This window comes from Miscanthus floridulus, chromosome 17 (genome assembly GCF_019320115.1).
Source record: "Miscanthus floridulus cultivar M001 chromosome 17, ASM1932011v1, whole genome shotgun sequence".
NCBI classification, from domain to species: Eukaryota; Viridiplantae; Streptophyta; class Magnoliopsida; order Poales; family Poaceae; genus Miscanthus; species Miscanthus floridulus.
The window spans coordinates 74,696,738-74,708,399 of record NC_089596.1 but is presented as its reverse complement, the minus strand read 5'-3'; the positions used below and the strand labels follow the sequence as shown (position 1 = coordinate 74,708,399).

The window sequence follows — 11,662 nt, the reverse complement described above, 5'->3', positions numbered from 1 at the left end:
GGTCCCAAGCCCTGGTAAAGGAGGAGGATTGTGTTAAGCGTGGCGAGCCAATGTAAAAACTTAGCCACTTAAATGGAGACGAAACCCGAAAGAAAATCGTTGGGGCGTAACCCTCTTAGCGACGCGCCATATCGGAACTCGGGTATGGTGTTAAATGGGCAAGGGCCGGGTCGTCACCCCCGTGACGCGCCGTGTCGTGATCTGGGCATGGTGTCAAGTAACCAAGGATCGGGTCGTCGCTTCCTTAGTGACGCGCTACATCGGCGCCCGGGTGTAGTGAAAAATGAGCAAAGGTCTTCACATCAGAGTCGACGGGTGCGAAGGGTAAGGAAGCTAGTCGAACCAACTAGGATCCGTTTAGGTAGTTGGAATGTAGGGTCACTTACAGGTAAGAGAATTAGTTGATACCGTGACTAGAAGGCGTGTAAATATATTATGCGTTCAAGAGACTAAATGGAAGGGTCAGAAGGCGAAGGAGGTGGACAATACAGGTTTCAAGCTTTGGTACACTGGGACAGTCACGAATAGAAATGTAGTAGGAGTTTTGATTGATAAGAGCCTCAAGAATGGTGTGGTGGGAGTGAGAAGGCAAGGAGATAGGATTATCTTAGTCAAGCTTGTCGTTGGTGATATGGTCTTGAACGTAATTAGTGCGTATGCCCCCTAAGTAGGCCTCGATGAGAGTGCTAAGAGACAGTTCTGGGAAGACTTAGATGGCCTGGTTAGAGCTATACCTAGTAGTGAGAAGCATTTTATAGGAGGAGATCTTAATGGGCATGTAGGTACTACAAGCGCAGGTTTCGAGGCAGTTCATGGAGGTTTTGGGTATGGTAGTAGGAATCAGGAGGGGGAGGAAGTTCTGGACTTCGCGGTAGCTTTTGACCTGATGATAGCCAACACTTTCTTTAGAAAGAGAGAATCTCATCTAGTGACATTTAATAGCGGACAACACTGTAGCCAGATTGACTTTGTCCTCGCAAGAAGAAAGGACAAACGAGCATGCTTGGATTGCAAGGTGATACCAGGGGAGTGTGTTGTTTCTCAACATAAGCTTTTGGTGGCAAATTTTTGTTTTCAGGTGCGTGCCCGTAGGGATAAACAAGCTAAGATTGAAAGAACAAAGTGGTGGAAACTGAAAGGGGAGACATCAGAGGTATTTAGGGAAAGAGTTATCAAAGAGGGCTCTTAGAAGGAAGAAGACGACATAAACAATATGTGGGACAAGATGGCAACCAACATTCGGAAGGTAGCCTCAGAGGTGTGTGGAGTAACCAAAGGAAGGGGACGCGAGGCTAAAGATACTTGGTGGTGGAACGAGGAAGTCCAAAGGGCTATTAAGGAGAAGAAAGAATGCTATAGACGCTTGTACCATGACAGGAGTGTGGACAACATAGAGAAGTACAAGGTGGCAAAGAAGACTGCAAAGCGAGCTGTAAGTGTGGCAAAGGGTAGAGCGTACGAGGATCTTTACCAACATTTGAGTACGAAAGAAGGAGAGAAGGACATTTATAGGATGGCTAGAGTTCGTGAGAGAAAGACACGAGACTTCAACTAAGTTAAGTGCATTAAGGATGAAAGGGAGCATCTCTTGGTAAAGGAGGATGAGATCCGACATCGATGGCAAGAGTATTTTGACAAATTGTTCAATGGTGAGAATATGGACACAACCTTTCAGTTGGATGACTCTTTTGATGACACCAATAGGCGCTTTGTGCGGAGAATCCAAGAATCTGAGGTCAGAGAGGCGTTGAAAAGGATGAAAGGAGGTAAGGCGATGGGACCGGATGGTATCCCAATCGAGGTGTGGAGATGCCTCGGGGACATAGCTGTAGTATGGTTGACCAAGTTATTCAACCATATTTTTCGATCGAACAAGATGCCTGATGAGTGGAGGAAAAGTATATTGGTACCGATCTATAAGAATAAAGGGGATATTCAAAGTTGTACAAATTACCGAGGAATTAAGTTGATGAGCCATACTATGAAGCTATGGGAGAGAGTTATCAAGCATCGCTTGAGAGCAATAACGCGGGTCTCTATGAACCAATTTGGTTTCATGCCCGGAAGGTCAACCATGGAAGCAATTTTCTTAATAAGACAAGTTATGGAGCGGTATAGGGAGAAGAAGAAGGACCTACACATAGTTTTTATTGACTTGGAGAAGGCTTATGATAAAATACCAAGAAATGTTATGTGGTGGGCTTTGGACAAATATAAAGTCCCAACGAAGTACGTCGGGCTCATTAAGGACATGTACAACAATGTTGTGACTAGAGTTCGAACAAGTGACGGAGACACGGATGACTTGCCGATTAGGATAGGACTACATCAAGGGTCAGCTTTGAGCCCTTATTTGTTTGCTTTAGTGATGGATGAGGTCACAAGGGACATACAAGGGGACATCCCTTGGTGTATGCTTTTCGCGGACGATGTAGTGCTAGTTGATGAAAGCCGGACAGGAGTGAATCAGAAACTGGAGTTATGGCGGGAGACTTTGGAGTCCAAAGGTTTTAGACTTAGTAGAACTAAAACTGAGTATATGAGATGTGACTTCGGCACTACTACTCGGGAGGAGGAAGATGTTAGTTTGGAAGGTCAAGTAGTGCCTAGGATGGATACCTTTCGATATTTAGGATCAATGCTACAGAGGGACGGGGATATTGATGAAGATGTTAGCCATAGAATCAAAGCAGGGTGGATGAAGTAGCGGCAAGCGGCTGGTGTCCTATGTGACAAAAGGGTACCACAGAAGCTAAAAGACAAGTTTTATAGGACGGCGATTAGACCTGCTATGTTGTATGGTGCAGAATGTTGCCTACGAAAAGACGACATATTCAACAGCTAAGTGTCGCGGAAATGCGTATGTTGCGTTGGATTTGCGGGCATACAAGAAGGGATCGAGTTCGGAACGATGATATACGTGAGAGATTAGGGGTAGCGCCAATTGAAGAAAAGCTTGTCCAACACCGGTTGAGATGGTTTGGACATGTGCAACGGAGACCTCCAGATGCACCGGTGCGTAGTGGAATCCTAAGTCAGGATAGTAACGTGAAGAGAGGCAGAGGAAGACCGAAGTTGACTTGGGTAGAGGCAATAAAAGGAGACTTGAAAGGATGGAATATACCCAAAGACTTAGCCTTAGATAGGAGTGCTTGGAAGACAGCTATTCACGTGCCTGAACCTTGATTGTTTCTGTTGGGTTTCAACTCTAGCCTACCCCAACTTGTTTGGGACTTAAAGGCTTTGTTGTTGCTGTTGTTGTTGTTGTTGTGAGAACGACAGTTATTTAGGGGCAGAGAGAGTAGATCCCAATACAGCTTTCTGACCGAATTTAAATAATCATAATCTCACACTGCATAGAGTAAACAAACTTCTACCAGCATTGCTGATTCATTCAGTAATAACTGGCGGCAACAAACATATGGCATGAGCTTTGCCCCTTTTTTCTCATTTGTTTAGAATAAAATGGAAAGTCAATAATAACTACCATGCCGCATAGAATCATCAATGCCCAACAACCCAATGCATCTGCTGAATCGTGGGGAAAATGGTGGTCCAAATCAGTCATTCATAGCTGTGCAGGTTGCAAAATTTGATTGGCAATCACTAAGATTTATGTTCAGGGCTCAAATTTGCACTACACAAAAGCACATTTAACACAATACTTTATGCAACTGTGAACCAAATATAAAGGAAACGGCATGCATAAAGCATGTACAGTATGTCAGTATGTACATGTTGGTAAATAGTAATGACAAGGGCTAAATCTTCTTATCGACATTATTCTTCAGTGTTCAGGATTATACAACCAAGCAGCATGTATTACTACAAAAAAACATGTGAGGCTAATTTAAGGGAACAACAGATCTAGTCTGTGCATTCTGGCAATGACAACGGCATGCATAAAGCATGTACAGTATGTACATGTTGGTAAAAATAGTAATTTAAGGGAATAACGGTATGTACAGCATAAAGCATGTACAGCATGTACAGTATGTACATGTCTCAGAGCATCTCCAGCAGTCCCCCAATCCCACCCCTCATCCCCACAAAACTGTCGTATTAGGAGAGATATGTCACTTTTTCTTCTCCAGCAGTCCCCCAATAACTCCCCTTTTTTCCTGGCCACCAAAAAACACCCCTTCTCCCCTCAAATAGAGGGGGAGTTGCATCTCCCACAATAAGCTGGGGCACACTCCAACTGTCACTCTCCTCCCTCCTCCCTCTCACCTCTCTCTCTGCCATGGCGTCGAGCATAACAGTCAGGCACCACTGCCGCGGCCATGGCCGCGGCCGGCCAAGCCCGTGCCAGCTCCACGGCGACCTCCACTGGATCCCACGACCTCCACGGCAACCTCCTATGGATCGCGCGACCTCCACTAGCAGCAGTGGCGGAGGAGGGGTCGAAAGAGGAGGTCCCAGACGCCGGCAGAGGAGGAGGCGATGCAGGTCACGGATTGCGGCGGAGGAGGCGTCGGACCGCGCCGGGATGCAGGTCGCGATGCGGGAAGATGAACCAAGGGGAGGGGAAAGGAAAGAAAAATAAATAAATAAATTGAAACTGACAGGTGAGTTCCATATTTTGGGGGAGATTATTGATGGTCTGCTGTAGCATCTCCCCATGGTTTATGAGGGGTCGCATAGGCGACAAGGCGTGCTGGCGGGTGCTGGGCGTCGGGGTCACCACGACCTCAGGGCGTATGGCGTCCGCCTTATACTGGGCAGACACCTATAGGACTGCGGCGGACGCCAGACATGAATCTGTGCGGGGGATAGGGGAAGTCGAGCGGTAGGCACCAAATTGACCGTGGGTAAGAAAATTGGGTTGGAATCGAGCGCGCCACAAGGGAAAAGGGCGGGACTGACCGCATATGTGCTCTTTGAGCGGGAAATCGGCCGCTTGGAGCCCGCACAACTTCACGGAGAGAGGGGGAAAGGAAAAGAGAAGGTGGCTGGCGGAACTGGAGCTCTTGGCCGCAACAGATGCGGCAGCCCTGCATCTCTGCTTGGGTGCTACTCGAGCTCTTTGCGGCAGCAGAGGCGACGGCCTGCATCTCTGCTTGGGTGCTCCTCTATTGAAGTCCGCCTCGAGTCCCTGCCACTGCTGGCCGTCCGCACCTGCCGCCGCTACCGTCGGACATCCGTAGTACACCTGTCCGCCCGCTTCGAGTGTCCGTCGCCGTCCGCAGGTCCGCCCGCTTCGAGTCGCCATCGCCGTCCGCAGGTCCATCCGCACCGCACCTGTCCGTCAGCTCGAGTCTGCCCACACCTGTACGCCCCCTGCCTCCTCTCGTGTTTTGGCTCACCAAATCTCCCAGCTGTCCGCCAATTTTCATATTTGTTTGCTCTGCCTTTGCTCATACTGGTGGGTGTACTCTGCTCTGAATACGGCCTATCACATAGCCACATACGGAGTAGACTAAGCCTACTTGTGCTTGGGTTGTTATTTTCTTTGACCATTACATAACAGAAAGCACAAGGATCTTTCTTTGATTAGTATAATATCAGTTTGGGTTCTTTCTTTAATCTTTACACTTTTACAGAACACAAAGTAGAAGTTTTTTTTTCCTTTGATTAGTATAATACTTACTGATTAGTAGTACTCTCTTAGCTGTACTAGTATGTGCTGTCCTCAAGAATTGGGAATAAACAAGGTATGTATGTGCTGCACTAGTATCCATAATTCTAGCTTATACAACCGCCTTCATGGCGCCTAAAATGTGCATATGGCGTCGCCTAGGCGTCCGCCATAAACGCCTACGCGTTGTGAGGGGGGTAGGGCGCTGCGTATCGCCACAACGCCTCAAAAACCATGCATCTCCCCCAATAATCCAAAAAAATAATATTGGGCTACCCCAATACTGTTTTATTGGGGGAGTTGTATTGGGGGACTGCTGGAGATGCTCTGACAAGGGCTAAATCTTCTTATCGACATTACTCTTCAGTATTCAGATTTATACAACCAAGAAACATGTATTACTACAAAATAACATTTGAGGCTAATTTAAGGGAATAACAGATCTACTCTGCATTCTGGCAATGACAAGGGCTGAACCCCTGGAGTGTCTTTCCCACACCCAGTGAACGAAAGCATGTATGACAATGGATATGTTTAGGAAACAACTTTTTTTATCAACAAGAAAAAAGGCAGCAAAGCCTAAGCATTACAATTTTGAGGAAAGGGGAAGTTCCCCTGCCAGATCAGAAGCAAGGACCAACTTCTCATTTCTCAATCCTAGTGGCGGGCCCAGTATAGGACATGGATGTACACATATAAAAACCCAATATTTTTCGCAAACTCTTAAGTTATCGTGCATGTAGTCAGATCCGAACACAAATAGCGCATCTCCAACAGATTACTCAAATCATCCCCAATACCGGAAAAAAAAACAGCAGGTAACTGAGAGGTCTCCAACAGATTAACCATTCAGCTCATTCAATTCACCCCCAATACCTAAATTTTTAACTTAGGTAAATACTCAAACTCAGCCCCCTCCCTCAAATAAAGGGAATGCAACCCCTCACCTATAGCGAGTCTCCACCTATAGCCCCCTCTACCTCAAATGGAGGGATGCATCCCCTCCCCTATCCGGCGGTTGGTTGTGGCGGGAGGACATCTCCGGCGGCGAATCGGGGAGGCGAGCTCGCCCACCGCACAGCCGCGACCCGCCGGAGCCCCCCCATGTGACGTAAGAGAGAGGATGGGGGAAGAGGAGCACCTGTGACGAGCTGGAGGGTGGCTTGGGCGGATCTGGGCGGCGAGCTCCTCGCCGGCGACCTCGCCTGCAGACGCTCGCCGGGGAGAACGCGATGCGGCGGACGATTTGGTTGACGTGGACCACCGACGTGTGCGTCGCGCGGGGCTTGCGGTGGCTGCCGCGGAGGAAGGGACGGCGCGGGCGGGAAAAGAGGAGGGTAGGAGGTGGAACGCCGTCCTGCTCGGGCCAAGAAGAGGGGGAGAGCTGGAGATGGGGGAGAGGAAGAGATCGGGGAAGCCCGAGGAGGGAAGGTAGGAGAAGAAGAGGAGAAAAGGACAAAAATAATGAAAAATAATTTAGCCATTGACTTGTGGGCTTATCAGAAAATTTTAATTTAGAACCTTTTTGAAACGCCGAAATTTTATAGGAATCAATTTATTTTCTTTTACAGAAAAAACGCATGGAAAAAATCCCTTGGTCTAAATAGAGCTTTAGCATGCTTTGATAAGGAAGTAGAGATGGAATGGGACACTGATCGATTACTGCTGCGAATTTCCTTATTATCAGGGGACAGAATTATATTGCTGGACGAAATGATTCCATTCCTTATGAGAAGACGAAGAATCACCTTCAAAGTCTAAATGGTACTTTAGTACATCCTTTTTTCAGTTATTAATCAATTTTTAGTATAACATGTTAAAATAGGTTGTATTTATTTTTTTTGCTAAAAAGTAAATTTTCGAAGCCATCTCTATTTCTTCTCTTCAACTAAAAAGTGCTAAAAGGTGACTCTACCTGGTAGACGACCTACGCTGTCATGCTTTGCTTTGCCCGGCTCTGCTCCGGACCCCTCATCACTCGCCGGTTCCTTTGCCTCTTAGGGCTTCCCAACGCGCCACCGTGGACAACTGCCCCAATCTCTACGTCTCCTCTCTCCTCCTCAAGTCCATATCAGTAACCCCGCAGCATAGCATAGCATCTTGCGGAAGGAGGCGATAGCTCCATCTGATAAAAAGCTAGAGCATCTTTTAGAGCGCGCGTTGCAGCAAGCCGGGAAGGAGCTGCCTCCGATGGTCCCAGCAAATAAAGCCAAGCACTCACGCCAGGGAAAGAGGTAAAGGTGTTTGCTTGCGTCAGAGCAAAGAAGCTGCCTCCGTTGTAAGGGCCCGTTTGGTAGAGCTCCGGCTCCAGCTAAAACAGTTTTATTTGTGACTTCACCTGTGGAGCAGCTTTACTCGTGGAGCTGAATTCGTTTTTAGAGACCGTTTGGCAAAACAACTCCTCTGAGTAGTTAGAAAGAATAAAATCTCATTCTTGCCCTTATTTTTTTTCTTTTTCTCTTTTCCTTTATTTTATTTTCCTATCCTCTTCTTCTTCTTCTTTTTATTTTCTCCTTCCTTATCTCTTGTTTCTCTCTCCTCCCAACCACAGAAACGCATCGTTTCTTTCTTTATCCTCTGATTTCCCATCGCCGCTAGCTCCGTCGGCGTGCACGCGCTCGAGCTCCTCGCCGACGCGCATGCATGCACTCTGCCTCGCCCGTTGCGCTCGTGCTCGCAGCTCCCGCGGTCCGCGCTCCTCGCCGGCGCCCACGCACGCGGCCTCGCCAGAGCACAGGCACTCCGCCTCGCCTGTCGCGCTCGTGCTCGCGCTCCACTCCACCTCGCCGTCGCGTCCGCGCTTCATCTCTCCCTCGCGTCCACGCGGCCTCGACCACCCGCGCCGGGGCAAAAGAGTCTAGGCCCGTGCTTTGTCAGAGAGAGCCGGTGGGAGCTCGATTTTCTGGCTTCAACCGACGGCACTGGCGTGTGAGAGCGCAAAAACCGGGGATTCTTCGTCGGAGCCGTTCCCTTTCTATGCGTTTGGTTGCCAGAGCAGCAAAACAGCTCCAGGAGCTGCCCTGGGAGCCATACCAAACGGCCCCTAAGTTTTGAGAGCCTGAATTTTTCTGTCGACAGCCAGGGGTAAGATATCCACCGGAACGCCGCACTGTGCGAGCACTATGCATGCCATGCGTACGTACACAGGAATAAGTGAAGTGAATGCTGGTGCTTCAAGCTAAGTGACCATATCCATATCCGAGCTAATCACTGCATATGTGTGGACACTGTCGGAGCAGCGTCACCCAAACACCACATTCTGGTACTAGTATAGTTTTATATATCTTCTGTTTATTCATGTTACGGGGCGGATCTACAGGGTATGTCAAATATGCACTGGCATACCCTGCAGGTCTAGCATGTATAGAGTATATATACACGTATATTTATTTTTAGTAAAACAGAAAAACTTGTAAAATAACTAACTGAGGCTGCGCCGTGCGGCGTGAGGCCTTTTCACTTTCGAGGCCCACGACCTCACCCAGTGACACGGCCTATACCAGCTACGGGCCTGCCTATGGCCACACGACGTCACTTAGAAGGACCCCACACGACGGGACTTTATGGTAGGAGTCCATCGATCCAATGCCGCTGGGTCTCAGATCGCCGCCGTCTTCGATCAACGAAGCCGTACACGCGCTCAGGCGAGGCTACGAGGACACGACGTCACCACTAATCATGATTAAAATGGTCAGATTGAGGATCCGCCCCTAGCTATTTCGCTGCTGGTGGTCGGCTGTTGTGCGTGCGCGACTAACGTGCTAGGCATAGATCTCGACTGCTAGCTACCGAGGTATTCCATCTCTGCTTTTGTCTCTTCTCTTTTATTTTATGTAAAAACATAACGCCTATTGATATTGCTAGGCAACGGCAATTGTTGATAGAGTATTTTCTACAATGATTTAGTGAAAGCAAAATTAAGAATTTGTTAAGAGGCATTTTTAAGTGAATAAAGATAATATAATCGAAACATTCACATCCCTTAGAAAACAGTTTAAAAAGTCAGATAAGTAGTATGATAAGTCTCTTACATACTCTCTTTTATATTTATATTTGGGACTGTTAATATGACGTTTGAACTATTTATATTAAAATTTATGTCTTTCAGTTTCATACTTATCATGTAATTTAGTGTGTGTGTATATCAAATTATGTTTAATTTTATAATTATTACCGAATTAAGAAATTGTTTTACTGAATTATATATGAAATTTTTTGGATGGCATACCCGAGTTCAAATCCCGGATCCGCACTGTTCATGTACGTACGTATGATCGGAATACAGAGCTTGGGTTTTGCGTAATTCAGAGTAATGGCATGGTAGTACTACAGGTAGTAGGCTGAGAAAGCACGCGCGCGTACACAATGAACTGATGACGGATGGCGTAGTAGTAGTAGTAGCTATATATAGGTTGGATGCTGAAGCAGTATCATGCATGTCTTGGTATAGGCTGATGCTGCCGGGAGTGGCCGGGATGCAGGGTTCACGGGCACTTGTGCTTGCCGTCGTGGGTTGTCATGTTGGCGTAGCAGGGGCAGACGTCCTCGTTGCCGGAGGTGCCCGGCGGGACGCAGCCGCAGCGCTGGCAGCAGGTGCCGCACGCCCTCAGGCACATCTTCGGCCGCCCCGACTTGCTGCACCGGTACGATCGAGCAGCTCGCGCCGCAGTCTGCATGCGTTCACCCCAACAAACAGCATTTGCTCACACAGCATCAATATATATATTGTGATCGGCATGCATGTGCAGTGCAGAGCAAGAAGAGACGGGCTAGCTAGAGTCGCACGAATGCAGCAGTGCTTACCTATGGCGTCAGCCTGTCCATGGGGAGCAGTGGTCTGCACAACGCGAAGAAATCAAAACAAGCATGAACAAAACCGATTAGCACGAATGCACGTGTGTGTGTGTGTATATATATATATATATATATATATATATATATATATATATATATATATATATATATATATATATATATATATAGGGAGAGGCTATTCAGTAGCCGGCTACAAAATAAGTTATTCTGTAGCCACCTCCATTTACTATAATTTTATATACTAATTTACCATAATGTCAATACATATTTACGATAGTTGGGTTACTATAACACATGGGGATATTTACCATAACGTTATATTAAACCACTTAGTAAGGAGTTACTATAATCTCGTAAATTAACATAGTAATTATCATAACTCAAAGTGGCTACAGAATAAGTTATTCTGTAGCCAGCTACAGGATAGTAGTTCTATATATATATATATATATATATATATATATATATATATATATATATATATATCATCGATCAGAGAAGCGTTTTAATTAAGTTAACCAAGTTCGTGTCTGCTCTCACCTCCACGAGGAGCAGGAGGACGACGAGCGTGAGCGAGAAGAGCAGCCTGCTGGTGCTGTCATTGGCCATGGTGGGAGCTTTGCTTGCCTCTTCCTTGCACGAGCGAGGGACACGGATAGTGCTTGCTAGTATGTTGCTTTTGTGACTTGTGGGAGTGAGATGAGGAGCCTGGCTGGTGCGCGGAAGCCAGTTTATAGGCCGACCAGCGCGGCGGTTGGAGAGGATTCCGGGCGACGCACAGTGGGCGCCGGCACGCTTGCTGTGCACAGCGCACGAGCTCGGCGTACGCACGCACACGCCGTCGGTGTGGTTCCGTGTTGCCTGATCTCTCTCTCCGCAAACGTTGCGACAAGGTTGCGAAACCCGCTGAGACGTCTCACTCGGTGATCCGCTACTAAGAGCAAAGTGTAATTGTCGCCGCACTTGATCTAGCTACAGCGACATCGACGCTTACTAATTCGTAGTAGAGACTTTGTTCTGCAGCGCTGGAAGATCACGTCTTTGATTTGAAAAATTTGTCGCTCCGTCCCTAAATACAGGTACTTCTAGCAATTTTAGGACTAATCGTCTAGGAGCACTCTTGATTGACTTACTTGTCTGCTGGCTATTAAGGTGTAGCAATCAAACTATTATAAGTAGAGAGGAAGGTGAGATAGTCTCACACACAACTCAAAGCCCCACATATGGGAGTAACCAACTACCCTCTCCATGGGGCTCGTGTTTTCTATT

General features: G+C 47.2%; 1 pseudogene; it reads right to left on the bottom strand.

The window, feature by feature from the left end:
• Positions 1–9,756: 9,756 nt before the first annotated feature.
• LOC136516312 (cypmaclein-like) lies at positions 9,757–11,074 on the bottom strand (annotated as a pseudogene).
• Between the last annotated feature and the right edge of the window lie 588 nt (positions 11,075–11,662).